The sequence below is a fragment of the Oryctolagus cuniculus genome, chromosome 12, assembly GCF_964237555.1.
Source record: "Oryctolagus cuniculus chromosome 12, mOryCun1.1, whole genome shotgun sequence".
Taxonomy (NCBI): Eukaryota; Metazoa; Chordata; class Mammalia; order Lagomorpha; family Leporidae; genus Oryctolagus; species Oryctolagus cuniculus.
In genome coordinates, this window is record NC_091443.1 from 107,760,888 (window position 1) to 107,776,933 (window position 16,046).

General features: G+C 42.2%; 1 protein-coding gene across 13 annotated transcripts in view; it reads right to left on the reverse strand.

The window, feature by feature from the left end:
* PEAK1 (pseudopodium enriched atypical kinase 1) overlaps positions 1 to 16,046 on the reverse strand; it is a 344,458-nt gene that overhangs the window by 139,286 nt on the left and 189,126 nt on the right. For all 13 annotated transcript variants that reach the window (XM_051834588.2, XM_051834591.2, XM_051834580.2 and 10 more), the window contains one exon: positions 13,976 to 14,134. The gene's annotated coding sequence lies outside the window, so the exon portion shown is untranslated. The remainder of the gene's footprint in view (positions 1 to 13,975; positions 14,135 to 16,046) is intronic.

Here is a 16,046-nt window from a genome sequence, read left to right on the forward strand (position 1 = left end):
TGCTTATTTTACAAATATTTGAAGATTTCTCAATATTGTTCTGTTACTGAATGATCATAATTGGCTTATCTATGAATAACACAGCTATGGACATTTGTGTACAAATATTTGTTTCAGACTTTGTTTTCAATGCTTTTTTGTGTCTACCTAGGAATGGAACTGCTGGGTCAGGTGATAACTCTATGTTTAACTTCTTGTTTTCAAGAGGCAGAGAGAAAGAGAGACAGAGCCCTGACTGGGTAGAAGACAGGAGCATGGCCTCAATCCAGGTCTCCTGCACGGGTGGCAGGGGGCTAACTACTTGAGTTGTCCCACTTTCTCCCAGGGTCTGCAGTAGCAGGAAGCTGGAGCTAAGAATCAGACCCAGGCGCTCGGGCCCTGATGCAAGCATCGTCACTGGTGTCTTCCAGGCCATCCACCGCCACTGTCTGATGTTCTGAGGACCTTCCAAACTTGTCTTCAATGGCTGAAACTTTCAGATTCCTGCCACTCATGTACTTAAGCCCTAATTCCGGTACAGCGTTGCCAACGCCTGCTACTTTCTGTCCTCCTTCCTTCTCTCTCTCTGTCCCTCCCTCCTCATTCCCTCCTTCCTGGTTTTCCTTCTGGCTACAGCTATCCTCATGGCTGTGAAGTGTTACTTCTCTGTGGTTTGCCACCATTTAAAAAAACACAAAACAAAAAAACACCTGCCTGCTGGTTTTGAAAGGGTGCAATTGAAGTGGCCAAGAGTCCTGGTGCTTCTCCATTCTTGGCAGATATATGGTGGAGTTCAATACAGAAGTATTGAACAAATCTACCTGGAAATAAAGGTAACAACTGCACATTTCTCCCATTGCATTTAAACAACGGATGTTTTGTCTCCCTGTAACCAGTCCTCTCGTGAAACATACCTGCGCGAAAGCAGGAAGTACGTAATGGACCATGGTGTCTCATCATCAGAGTACAGGGCAGCATGAGAAGGCTTTGTTTTCTCTCTTTTTATTTGCCAAGTGAGTGGTAGGAAACAAAAGCTGGCGATTCTCCAAGAAAAATGATTTTCTTTAGGATCAAGTTTCCCTTCATTTTTCTAATTTGGCATTTTTAGGTAACTTTTCCTGGGGCTATGTGACAGAACTGTTCATCTTTAAAAAGTACAAGCAAGAATAATAATGTTAACTTTTTCTCTGCTATTCTTTGGTAGCATATGGGGACAATCACTTGAGCATTGACGTTAGGAGAGCTGTTTTCTAGTTTCCAATTTTCCCTATTAGGAGAACACGGCACGTGATTTCTCTTGCAGTGACAGAAAGAGGGGAATGTCACCACTTCACTTGCTCTCTGATCACCTCATGTTTAGTGATATTTCAACTGAGTGCAATTACTTAAAACATCTACTGTGAATTATGGTTGGCAAAATGAGTCAGTGGGTAAAACTGTGTTCTCAGAACTCCTGTTAATCTTCTCCTGCCACCTGCTACAGGTCCCTACCTTTTTTTTTTAAGATTTATTTTATTTATTTGGAAGAGTTACAGAGAGAGGTAGAGCCAGAGAGAGAGAAAGAGAGGTCTTCCAACCACTAGTCCACTCCTCCCCAAATGATCACAACAGCCAGAGCTGAGCTGATCCAAGCCAGGAGCCAGGCAGGAGCTTCTTCTGGGTCTCCCACGTGGGGGCAGGGGCCCAAGGACTTGGGCCATCTTCCACTGCTTTCCCAGATCAAAGCAGAGAGCTGGATGGGAAGTGAAGCAGCCGGGGCTCGAAACCAGCGCCCATGTGGGTTGCTGGCATTGCAAGTGGTGGCCTTACCCGCCACATCCCTCATCTGAGGGCCAGGCTCTCAGTGAGAGTTGAGATAAACCTTCTCTTCCTGGGTTGTCTTGTTGTGGTGTGTTCAAAGGTTAGCTCTTCCACACAGCACGATCAGATCCTCACTGCCCTGCAGTGCTGTTGTCTTGCTGGCCATGTGAGCGTGGAGGGAGAATTTCCACCACTCAATGCACTCATTCTTTGGTCATTCACTCTACCAGAGAATATTTCTGCTGCAATTATCTCAGCAGTAGAGAATTTTAAAATCTAATGTTAGAGCAGATGTAAGCCCACAGAAATAATTGTTTTCCAACAAAAGTCCTAAAAATACATCTGAAGAATTAAAGAATTGATGGAATCACCTTCTTCCAACACACAATGCAGATTTAACAGGACGAGGGCAGCCCGTGAGTGGTGAGAACAAGTCTCAGCACAGCAGCCTGTGTGCACGGCCAACCAGAGAACATCACCTGCTCCTCCACGTGCTATCTCACTCCATCCCCCCTCCCCGGAAATGAAAATCACGCTTATCTTCTAATTGTAAAGGCAATGCAAGCTGGCTGTAAAACATCTGCATATTCCACTACAGCATAAAGAACGCAACATGGAGCACAGATCCGTACTCATTCAAACCACTACTGACATTTTGGTAAACCTCCTTCCCAGTGGGCTTCCATTTAAAAAATCATATTATAATGCCTCCCCCCCCCAAAAAAAAACTATTCAAATTGAGGTAACAAACACTTAAAATATAGCAACTTAACTAGCTTAAGCATATGCTCCAGGGTAAAAATCACATTCACAAAGTGCAACCATCACCTCCATCCACCCCAGAACTCCTGGATCTTGTACAACCACGAGGCTGTATCCACTGACAACCCCCATTCTCTTCCCTGAAGCCCCGCACCCACCATCCTGTTTCCCAGCTCCATGACTTTCACTATTCTAAGTACTTCATATTGCTGGATCCTACACTGTACGCCTCTTTGTGACTGGCTTATTTCAATGAGAATTATGCCCTGAAGGTTTGTCTATGTTAAAGTATACGTCATAATTTCTCTCCTTTTTCAGGCTGAATATTTCATTTTATTAACATCACATTTAACTTATCTACGCATCCAGCAGTGGATACTTAACACTGCTTCTATGTTTTTGCTATTGGGAATAATGTTGCTATGAACATGGGTTTATAAGTATCTCTTTGAGACCCCACTATCAATTATTTGAGACACATACCCAGCAGAAGTGATGAATCATAGGGTAATTCTAGTTTGAATTTTTGAAGAACTGGTATGTTGTTTTCCACAGAGGGTGTACCACTGTAAAGTGTAAAGTACCAATAGTGCAGGAGGGCTCCAGTCTCCCCTCATCCTTGCCAATGCTAATTTTCTGTTTTACTGCTAGTAGCCATCCCTTTGGGTATTGGCTGTCATACTAATGTAATTTGGATTTGCATTTCCCTAATGATTAGTGATGCTGAGAATCTTTTCATGTGCTTGTTAGAAATTAGCTTATCTTCTTTGGAGAAATGTCTATTCAACTCATTTGCCATTTTTGAATTGGGTTGTCTTTTTTTGTTTCTGAGTTTTAATTATTAATTAATTATTAATACCTTAACAAATACCTAAATTGAAAATCTTTTCCCATTTTTTCCTTTTTAATATATGGATAGTATCTTTTGATGCACAAAATTTTAAAGTTTCCATGAAGTCCAACTTGCGTATTTCTTCTATTTGTACTTTTGCTTCCATAACCAATATCACTGCCAAATTCAGTGTTATTAAATTTTGTCCTAACCAAGTTTTCTTCTAACAGCTTTACAGTTTAGGTGTTACATTGCGGCTGTTGACCTACTCTGAGTTCATCTTTGTCTACGGTATCAAGGAAGGGCCCAGTTTCAGTCTTTGCATGTGGATGTCCAGTTTTGGCAGCACCATTTGGTGAAAAGGCCGTCCATTGCCCTTGAATCATGCTAGCGCTCATGTAAAAGTCACCTGCAAGGGTTTGTTTCGGGGTTACTGTTCTATTCCATCAGTGCTTATGTCTGTCTTTCTGCCAGTAACACACAGCTCTGATTATGTATCTTTGGAGTCAAGTTTTGAATTGAGTAAGTGTGACGCGTCCAGCACTGTTCTTCTGCAAGACTGTTTTGGCCCTTCAGGGTTCCTTGAGATTTCATATGACTATCAGAACCTTTTTTCATAGGTCTGCAAAAAACATTGGTAGGAATTTGTCAGAGTTCGCACTGAATCTATCGTTGATTTTGGGTAGTACTGGTATCTCTACAATGTCTGCCAAACTATGAACATGGGATGTATCCATTTATTTGTGTCCTTTTTTTTAAAGTTTTATTTATATTTGAAAGTCAGAGTTACAGAGAGAGAGGGAGGGAGAGAGAGAGATCAATCTTCCCACTGCAGGTTCACTCCCAAGATGGCCTCAAAGGCCTGTGTTGGGCCAGGCCAAAGCCGGGAGTCAGGAGCTTCATCCAGGTCTCCCATGCAGGCAGGAAGGTCCCAAGCCCTTGGGCCATCCCCTACCACTTCTCACAAGCCTTTAGCAGGGAGTTGGATTGGAAATAGAGCATCCAGGACACAGATTGGTGTTCAGATGGGATGCCAGTGTTACAGGCGGCAGCTTTACCCACTATGCCACACCACCAACCCCTATTTGTGTCTTTATTTTTTTTCTTTTAAGATTTTATTTATTTATTTGAAAGGTAGAGTTACAGACAGTGAGAGGGAGAGACAGAGAGAAAGGTCTTCCTTTCATTGGTTCACTCCTCAGATGGCCACAACGGCCGGAGCTGTGCCTATCTGAAGCCAGGAGCCAGGAGCTTCTTCTGGATCTCCCATGTGGGTGCAGGGGCTCAAGGACTTGGACCATCTTCTACTGCTTTCCCAGGCATAGCAGAGAGCTGGATTGGAAGAGGGGCAGCTGGGACCAGAACCAGCGCCCATATAGGATGTTGGCGCTGCAGGCAGAGGATTAACCTAGTGTGCCACAGAGCTAGCCCCTAATTTCTTTCAGCTGTATTTTTTTTGCATTTTTCACTGTATACATCGTTCTTCATCTTGGTTAGCTTTCCAAGATATGTCATGCTTTTGATGATACTGTAAAAGGAATTATCATAATTTCCTTTTCGGGTTGTAAGCTGTTGGTGTATAGATTTGCAACTGCTTTTTATGTACTGGTTTTTTATCCTGCTAGTTTGTTAAATTCATTAGGTCTAGCAGGTATTTTGTGTATGTGTGTATAGTATTCCAATATTCTCTGTAAACATTCTTGTTTCTTTGCTTCCAATACAGACACCTTTATTTCTACTTTTTTTTTTTTTACCCTGCTGTTAATTTCTTTTGTGTATGTTCTTTGGTTATTTCCTTTGTGGTTAACATGGTGATTTTATATTTATATCACCTTAACTTTAATAACATGTAACAATTCTACTCCTTTCAGCTCAGTCCCCCTAATCCTTGGTTGCTGATGTCACAAAATTATAGCTTTATACACCATTTACCCCAAAATATGAACTAGTAATTCTTTTAAATGCATTAGTCTGTTAAATTATGTAGAAAACAAAAGATGGAGTTACAAACAAAATTACAATAATAGCTTTTAGATTAATCATTCTTTTCTAAAATGTACTATCCCCTTAAATTACACAGAAAAAGAAAAGCTGTAGACAACTGTTGCAATAGTACTACCTTTCGTCACTGTAGTTAGCTGGATTGAGAGTCTGTTTCCTTCACGGTTTCATGTTTCTGTGCAGTGTCCTTTCACTCTACCGCAAAGGCTCCCCTGAAGTGCTCCGTACAGGACGGATCTGGTGGTAACGAACGCCCTCAGATTCTCCACCTGGCGATGTCTTCACTTCTCCCTCACTTTTGAAGAATAGTTTCTCCAGATATAAGATTTTTGGTTGACAGCTTTTTTTTTTTTTTAGCATAATGAATACATAAGACTAATGACCGGTAGCCTGCCAAGTTTTTGATGATATATCTGTTGACAATTGTTTAAAGATTTATTTAGTTATTTGAAAGGCAGAGTTGTGTGTGTGTGTGTGTGTGTGTGTGTGTGTGTGTGAGAGAAATCTTCCATCCACTGGTTCACTCTCCAAATGGCCACAGCAGCAGAGCTGGACTGGTCTGAAGCCAGGAGCCTGCAGCTTCTTCTGGTATCCCACCTGGGTACAAGGGCCCAAGCACTTGAGCCACCCTCTGCTGCTTTCCCAGGTACATTAGCAGGGAGCTGGATGGTAAGTGGAGCAGCTGGGACTGCAACTGGCATCTATATGGGATGCCGGCATCCCAGCTGGTGGCTTTACTGCTATGCCTCAACGCTGGCCCCAATCTGTTGGCAATTCTATTGAGGAGACTTGAATGTGGTAAGTCACTTCTCTTGTGTTTTCAAGATTCTCTTCACCTTTAGCTTGTGAGTGTTTGACTGTAATACGTTTTGGTGTGGGTTTCTCAGAGTTCACCTTCTTGGTAGTTGATTGAGCTTCTTGGATATTCATGTGCACATCTTCCATCAAAATTGAGATGCTTTTGGTCATTGTTTCCTGCAGTATTCTTTGTCCAGTTCTCCCAGTTATGTGCTTCTAAGACTCCCACACGTGTAGGCTTGTCCACGTAGCAGTGTACTGCAGGAGTCTATTCATTCCTCTTCCACCCTATGTCCTTTAGCTCTTCAGATTCAGTAACTCCCATGGTTCCACAGTCAAGTTCACGGATTCTTTTTTTCTGACTAATTAAATCTGCCTCTGAATCCCTTTAGTGAATTTTTCATTTCAGTTATCACATTTATAGCTCTAGAATCTGTTGTTTCTTTTTGTGTTTTCTCTCTTTATTGACACTTTTATTTTGTTCACGCATTGTTTCCTTGACTTCTACATCTTTTAGTTTGCTATTGGCAACTTTAAGCCAGCTCTTTTAAGGTTTTTGCCTAATACATCTGCCATTAGATATCGTTCAGGGAAAGATTCTGCTAACTTTTCCCTTTAAATGGGCCAAATTTTCATGTTTCTTCATATGCCTCATGATTTTTTGTTTAGAACCAGACATTTGGATAATAATGTATCTCTGGAAATCCCTACCTTTTCCCCAGGCTTGCTGTCTTTTGTATTTGCTTTTATTTGTTGCTTTTGGTTTTTTAATTATTATTGGATAGTTCTGTGCAAAATATCAGTCTAAGGTATAAATAAGTTTAATATACATTAAGGGCTGGCACCTCGGCTCACTTGGCTAATCCTCTGCCTGCGGCGCCAGCACACCAGGTTCTAGTCCTGGTCGGAGCGCCGGATTCTGTCCCGGTTGCCCCTCTTCCTGTCTAGCTCTCTGCTGTGGCCCAGGAGTGCAGTGGAGGATGGCCCAGGTCCTTGGGCCCTGCACCTGCATGGGAGACCAGGAGGAAGCACCTGGCTCCTGGCTTCAGATGGGTGCAGCAAGCCGGCCGTAGCGGCCATTTGGGGGGTGAACCAACGGAAGGAAGACCTTTCTCTCTGTCTCTCTCTCACTAACTCTGCCTGTCAAATATATATATATATATATAGACACACACACACACACACACACACACACATATACATTAAGGTCTTCTAAGTTCTTTTCAGAGCTTGTATATTTCCCTGGGCATGCACAGTCAGTTTCTAATTTTCCTCATATAAACAGTTCTGGATGTCTCCATCTTTAATGCTTGGATCACAAAAGGGAAAAAGAGAACACCACAGAGGGAGGATAAAAGGCCCCTGTTGTTTTAAATCCCCTGGAAGTCACTTCAGCTGGAGGGGAAGTGGCCTGCAGGCATGCTGACGGCCACCTCGCTCTGACCTCTGCAGTGAGAAGCTTCAGTCATTACTCAGAGCACAGACCCTTGATATCTGCAGCAGAGAGCAGTTTCGCACAAACGGCTCCTATCACTGTTCTGGCTGCTACCGTGGGTCAGGGAGTAGTAGATGGACAGCCATGAAGAGCTGAATTTGACGGAGATTAACCACAATTAGCCTTCCAAGTCTTCTCGTGGAAACTGAAAGCCTCCAGTCTACTCAGAGCTCCAGAACGGTCCATCAGAGCTGCCAGTTGCCTAGGTGACATCAGGTCTGGGTGCTGCCCGCTCTGCCGTCTGCCTCATGCCACCCTTGACAGGGTCTGCTGGGAGCAAACGTTTTCAATGTGGATGAAGTTCAACTTCAAAAAACTCCAGGTTTTTTTTTCTTTTTACGTACTGTGCCTGGTGTCATGTTTAATTCCTCACCACGCCCTATGTTTTGAGGATTCTGTTATAATTTCTTCTAAAAGTCCTATATTTTTCACATTTTCCACTTAATTTTATGATCCAGTTTTAGTTCATTCTTACATGACGTGACTTAAGTCGAGGCTCACTTTTTTCTGCATGAATATTCAATTGTTCTTGTACCATGTGCTGAACAGACATCTTCCCATGAATTCACTGCAAACCTTTACAATCTACTTCTAGATACCTAGTGCATTGATTTATACATCTTTCAATACCCCAGTCTTGACTGTTGTTGCTAGATCATCTCTACAACTGGGTAAAGTGATTTGTTTGATGTTATTTTAATCTTTCTTTTTTTTTTTTTTTCAAATTTTTTGACAGGCATAGTGGACAGTGAGAGAGAGAGACAAAGAGAAAGGTCTTCCTTTTGCTGTTGGTTCATCCTCCAATGGCTGCCGCAGCTGGCATGCTGTGGCCGGCGCACCGCGCTGATCCGATGGCAGGAGCCAGGAGCCAGGTGCTTTTCCTGGTCTCCCATGGGGTGCAGGGCCCAAGCACTTGGGCCATCCTCCACTGCACTCCTGGGCCACAGCAGAGAGCTGGCCTGGAAGAGGGGCAACCGGGACAGAATCCGGCGCCCCAACCGGGACTAGAACCCGGTGTGCCGGCGCCGCAAGTCAGAGGATTAGCCTAGTGAGCTGCGGCGCCGGCCTATTTTAATCTTTCAAAAGTTTTAGTTATTCTAATTTCCTGACCTTTCCATATAAATTTTAGAATCATGAAGATATTGCTAGAAAAATATTTCCTGGATTTTAAGAAATGAATTAAAATTGTATGTCAGTTTGGATAAAATTGATATTTCTACTATGCTGATTCTTGATAGCTTTTCCTGCCCTTAGTTTTCTACAATTAATAGAGTAAGAAGTACCAATGTGAAAGGGACTCTATAAAACTAAACAGAAAATCCACCCCATTAAGATGAACTAACCTGAGGCACGCGATGCTGTACGGTGGGGTAGGTCCCCACCTACAAGGCCATCATCCCGTATGGGTGCCAGCTGGAGTTCTGAATGCTCCACTTCTGATCCAGCTCCCTGCTAATGCACCTGGCAGCAGAGGATGGGCCCCTGCACCCACATGTGACACACGGATGAAGCTCCATCTGCCTGGCTTCAACCGGGCACGTTCCTGGCTGCTGCAATCACCTGGGGAGTGAACCAGCGGATGGAACATCTCTGTCTCTCTCTCTGTAACTCTGCCTTTCAAATAAATAAATCTTTAAAATAAATAAAAGATGAATCTGCATTCACTGTAATTTGTTTTTAATGACATCACTTTCTAAGATTGAAAATCACTAAAGAATTTTGGGGGGACAAAGAGAAAAGAGAAAGGTAGAGAAGACTTCAAGGGAAGACAGATATGTGGTGTAGTCTTGCACCTTTTTTTCCATGAGTATGTCACCTATGTCTTTATCTCAAGTACAATGTGGGGACTACTGTTACCGTCTTCAACTAACTTAGTGGTGGATTAATGTATCTTCCAAAAAGACCAAATTGGTTTAAAATTTCATGACTACATCTTTCATATTACACAATGACTAACACAATAAGAACACAGTCAACACAATCATAAATTACTGACAGAACTAAATTGATTCTGCAAGAATCCCCATAATACGCACCTCAAGGCAGTATGATTTTACAGCATTTGCAATATGAATGCTGTTAATAATAGGTCTTTCTTATTTGTAAGTAGATAAAGAGGAAGCAACTTCAAGAGTTGTGTTTTAAGTCTTTGGAAACTAGAATAAACCTGTGGTTAAGAACTCAGGCTGTACAGTAGGCAGACGTGGTGATACCTCTAACTAGTCACTGATGTCAGGCAATTTATTTAACCTCTTGGAGAGTGAGAGTCCATATAGGGGACAGGGAAATATTTAAGACTATGACCTACGTCAAACAAATGTGAAGCTAAAGAGTAATGCATTTTATATACCATGGAATAAATGTTTGTCTTCGAAAGGAAAATCCTGTGTTAACATACACTCCCCAGAGTGCTCGCAGTTGGAAGTGAGTCCTCTGGCAGGTGTTTAGGTCATGAGGCTGCAGCCCTCAGGAGAAAGATCAGTGCCCTTATAAAAGAAACCTCCAGAAAGCTCACTTGCACCCGCGCCACGTCTATGAGTGAGAGAGCGGATTCTTGCAGATACTCGCCTGCTCCACTGTGATCTGACATCCCGGCCTACAGAACTGTGAGGAACGCGTATCTCTGTTGTTCGGAAGCCGACCGGTTCCAGCTATTTTATTACAGCAGCTCAAATGGACTAAGACGGCATATTAAAAGCTAATCCCAGAGGTTGGCAGTTGGTAAACATTCAATATACAATACTACTACTTCAAATTCATTTTTGTCTGAGAACATATTATAGAAGACGCTCTAAAGGTCCATCAAGCTCTGTGAAGTTAAGATTCTAAACAGATGCCAGACTGTTCAGGGAAGTCTTTTTGTCTTCCAAGAATGCACTTCCCTACTCTCAAGGGTCAAAACTTTTAGCTCATGAAGTGAACTGACACAAAACTGGCTGCTTGACTCAATCGTGGCACTATATAGCTAGAATGTCATCCTTTGAATTGTAGCTTCCTCGAAGTAGCCATGATGGCTCATATAATAAAAAAAAAAAATTCTTACGCATGCACATTAGAAATTTGGTAAGGTACACAAATGAAAAATCATTCCATTCTCTCTTCTGAGGCCACTGTAGATTTTTATGGGGTAGGCACTGGTGGTGCTACCTGCGACACCAGCATTCCCGTATGAGCAGCAGTTTGAGTCCCTGCTCCACTTACAATTCAGCTCCCTGCTAATGCTCTTGGGAAAGCAGTGGAAGATGCCCAAGTGCTTGGGCCCCTCCCACCCATGTGGGAGTCCCAGATGGAGTTCTAGGCCCTGGGTTAGGCCGGGCCTAGCCATAGCTGTTGTGGCCACTGAGGAGTGAAGCAGCAAAGGGACCATCTCTTTCTCTGTGTCTTTGTCTCTCCCTCTCTGTAACTCTGCCTTTCAAGTAAGTAAATAAATCTTAAAATAAATAAATAAATAAATAAATAAATATCACTGCAGATTTTAGATTCTGGAGGCAATCAACTTAAATGGAGCCAGCAAAACTGTATGTAAATGTAGATGGTTGGGCCAGAGTTGTGGCATAGGGGGTTAAACCACTGACTGAGATGCTGGCATCCCATATGGGCACCTGTTGGTGTCCTGGCTGCTCCACTTCCAATCTAGCTCCCTGCTAATGGTCTGGAAAAGCAGTGGAAGAGGGCCCATATGGGCCCCTGCTACCTGCGTGAGAGACTCAGAGGAAACTTCTGGTTTTGGCCTGGCCCAGCCCCAGCTGTTGCGGCCATCTCAGGAGTGAACTAGTGGATGGAAGATCTCTATTTCTCTTCTCTAACTCTTATTTTCAAACAAGTAAAGAAATCTTAAAAAAAAAAAAAATGTAGATGGTCTTCTTCAGTTGTGCACACCTCACAGACATGTTATGTCACCTTACTTGGGCTAACTGGGGAGTCAGTGCAGTCTTTCCCTCTACTGTGCAGACAGCTGAAGCTCTGATCTCCTATGCATGCTGATAACACACATACAACCCTGAAACACACTCAGAAGTGAGAAGAGTGAAAATCAACAATGAGAAAGATTTGTCATTCTATGCTGTGTTTCTTTCTTTCTTTTTTTTTTTTTTTAAAAGATTTATTTATTTTATTTGAAAGTCAGAGTTATACATAGAGAGAAGGAGAGGCGCAGAGGGAGAGAAAGAGAAAGAGAGAGAGAAAGGGAGAGAGAGAGAGAGAGGTATTCCATTTGCTAATTCACTCCCCAATTGGCCGCAATACTCGGAGCTGCACCGATCTGAAGCCAGGAGCCCGGAGCTTCCCCCGGGTCTCCCACATAGGTGCAGGGGCCCAACGACTTGGGCCATCTTCTACTGCTTTCCCAGGCCATAGCAGAGAGTTGGATTGGAAGTAGAGCATCAGGGACTCAAACTGGTGCCCATATGGGGATGACAGCACTGCAGGCGGCAGCTTTACCCACTACACCACAGCGCCGGCCTCTATACTAGGTTTCAATGATACTATCCACGATTACCAAAAGTCACTGAGATGGATTTAAATGAAATCAGAAGTTTGGTAAAATATGGAAAAAGTATCACAGTAAAAAAAAATAGAGTTGCTTTATTTATTTGAAAGGGAGAGAGGGAGAGAATGAGAGAGAGAGAGAGATCTTCCATCCTCTGGTTGACCCGCAAATGGCCGCAATGGCCACGGCTTGGCCAGGCTGAAGCCAGGAGTCAGAAGCTTCTTCCAGGTCTCCCACGTGGGTGCAGGGCCCAAACTCTTGGGTCATTTTCCACTGCTTTCCCAGGTGCATTTAGCAGGGAGCTGGACTGGAATTGGAGCAGCCTGGTCTTGAACCAGCATCACAGGCGATGGCTTTACCAGCTATGTCATGCCGGCCCCATAAAATCTTTTTTTACAATGTTATTTGCTTTTAGTTCTACAATGACACTGGTTATATAAGATTATAGAAGCAGGCAAAATTAAATCGGCAAACAGGTCATTAACAAATAAGACAGAGAAACTGGGTGGCTTTCTATGCGTTACCTCACCTGCATAAGAGGACATTATGCATTTAAATTTTTCTTGTGTTTGAAAAGTTGGTTCCTTCAACTTAAAAAAATGTTTTTTAAATGATGAGGAATAGAAAGGATTTACAGGACACTTACAAGGGCTGAATGAGGCCACCTGTCAGTGAAATCACAGAAAAGGTCTAATTATACCATAAGTAGATGTTTAACCAAAACTGGAGAATAAAATAGTCACTGTGAAGTTATTTTGTATCTGAATAAATAACATGTTAATATCAGTACAAGAAAGAATGATTAGACCATTTATTCTTTGGAACATGATTTATCCAGGATTACACTTGAAACACTTCCTTCAAACAGGCACCTATATTCCTTAGAATCATTAAGACTAGACTATTTAACTAAACTTTGATTGACTTTTCATGTCTACTGCATTTCACAGCAAGGGACTAGTTTTAGTCAATGCTACTCATTTATTAATACTACATAGGAACCCAGACAAATGTCTATCCCTCAAAATAAAACTAATAGCTGTCCAATGAATAAAAGTTGTAACTGTTCACTAGGATGACATAAAAATTTTGCAAATATTTGAATCTTTACAAAATATACATTGAAATAATTTTAGCTTAAGGTCACAAAGATTTAAGAAGACTGATAAAGAATCTTAAGTCTTTATGTAGTTGCTTCCCATGCTACCTAAAAGCTAACAGTCCTTACAATTAACAAGAACAAAGAATTTTATAATCTTTTCAAATTGATCTCTCTTTTCCTATTTCAGAATTTTGTTCTTTTGTAACTCTCAATTACTGTAATATGCTTTCTAGGAGGCAGAGGGGGCAGAGGAGAAAATAAAGATGAAATAAAAATAAGATATCAGACATTAAAGAAAAAAGATCAAGAGAACAGGTGCCAAGAAATGAGGCTAAAAAACATTAAGTGAAGGCTCCAGAACAAGACCAGAAACCTTTGTATATGTGATAGAAAGTGCTACTTATGTAGCTTGAATTATTTCTATGAAAAGAAAAAATGATGAAGTATACCTAAAAATATACTGGTGTATACACCATATTTTTTCCCAAGTAAGTTTATGTTTCTAACTTAAGAAGTTTATAACTGGGGGAAAAAACCAACAATTCTTCTGAGCAAACATTAAGGACCTAAATAAAGCCTGCCTATGTTAAGTAAGTTATAAAATTATCAGCTTTATCGACAGTTTGGCATTTGTAAAGAAAACACTGAAACGTAAAAAGAAATCCTTTCAAGTCGTCTAAAGTTCTTGCTGGAAACACGATAGGGCGTTCTAGTTACCGTTTAAACCTGAAGCACTTCTCCCACTCCGGTGACGGCGACGGGCTCAGCACTTGGCGTTACATTCCTGACAATTTCAGAGTGCTTGGGATCTTTCCGAGATGAATGTCTTCTGCGTCTCTCATTCCTTAACTTGTTTTCTGAAGACAGCTACGTTTACTGCAAGAGAAAAAATAAAACAGACCTGAGCTGGATATTCAGCTAGTGTAAAGAATACTGGACATCTTTGTATATTAGAGAAATATTAGAAATAGTCCTTCTGCATATTTCTAATTTCACCCTCATACCACAGTTATAATTCATCTAATCCACCTAAGAGAGAACTTCCTTACTTACATGGGAGACAACCCTCCCACATCTGAGAACCCGCATGTCATTCAAGAATCAAGAGAACATTGATGCATTCGAGATTTTCTAAGATTTATGTGACTGTCACTTAGATTTATTTTACTAGAAGTAAATGGATATCAGTTGAATGTGAAATCATTAGACACTACTTCACCTTTACAGACATTAAATTCTATAAGTCACAATCTCCAAATGAAAATATTTCACTGGTTTGTAGTTTTACTTTAGGCTTACATTTATGGTTTTAAAAACAATCACTCAAAATTGGGGGCTGGCTTTGGGGGGCAAGGGTTGAGCTGCCATTTGCAATGCCAGCATCCCCTGTGAGTACTGGTTCTGTTCCAGGCTGGTCCACTCCCAAACCAGCTCCCTGCTAATGCACCTGGGAAAGCAGTGGAAGATGGCCCAAGTGCTTGGGTTCCTGCACCCATGTGGGAGACCCGAATGGAGTTTCTGGCTCCTGGCTTCGGCCCGGCTCTGCACTGACCGTAGCAGCCATCTGAGGAGTAAACCAGTGGCTGTAAGATCTGTCTCTCTGCTTGTTACTGTGCCTTTCAAATAAATAAATAAATACATAGATCTTTAAAAAACAAAAACTGGCCCAACCTCTAATTTGTTTTCATATAACATCAAATACAAGGAAATCAACTGGAAGAGTTAAGCAAAATAAAATGTGATTACTTTAAAATAATTCCTGATTGTCCTCACCTATTATAATTAAACTTTTCAATGAATTTTAAGAAAACAGAAAAACATTTTTTTAAAAAGATTTTATTTATTTATTTGAGAGGTAGAGCTACAGACAGAGAGAGGGAGAGACAGAGAGAAAAGTCTTCTATCTGCTTGTTCACTTCCCAAATGGCTGCAACAGCCAGAGCTGGGCCGATCCAAAGCCAAGAGCCAGAAGCTTCTTCCAGGTCGCCCATGCAGGTTCAGGGTCCCAAGCACTTGAGCCATCCTCTATTGCTTTCCCAGGCAACAGCAGAGCTGGATGAGAAGAGGTGCAGCGAGGACACGAACCAGGGCCCACATGGGATGCCTGTGCTGCAAGTGGAGCCTTAGCCTACTATACCACAGTGTTGGCCCCAGAAAAGCATTTTTAGAGGCAGTTTGAGGAATGAGCATTTGGCCTAGCAGTTAAGACACTGGCTGGGATGCCCACACCCTAGATCAGGGTGTCTGGGGTCATGCCCTGCCTCCACTTTCATTTCCAGCTTCCTGCTAATGTGTATCGTAAGAAGAAGCGGGTGATGGCTCAGAGATTTGGGTCCCTGCCACCCACATGGGAGACCTGGATTGAGTTCTTAGCTCCCAGTTCTGGCCTGGTTAAGGCCATGATGTTGTGGGCACTGGGGAGTTCGTCAGTGGGCGACAGCTCTCTATCTGTGTCTTTCTGTCTCTTTATATCTATGCCGCTCAAATAAAATAAATAAGGCAGTTTTTGTAAGTGTACCATGAAACACCATCTAAATTCAATACAGCTGAGTTATTCGTGATGCAGACAAGACCAGTGTCTTACAGCACTCACAGCTATCACTTCGTGTGGCAACACAACAATGCGAAGCAACATGTAGGAAACTACTACCAAGAAGAGGCAGCCAAGGATGGCTCCCTACAGAAACATGAACTTGAGTAGCCACGCACACTCCAGTTGACTTCTACATGGAGGAACCAAGTACCTGAACGTAGTGTAATGATAAGAAGAGACACACTGATGGGGCCC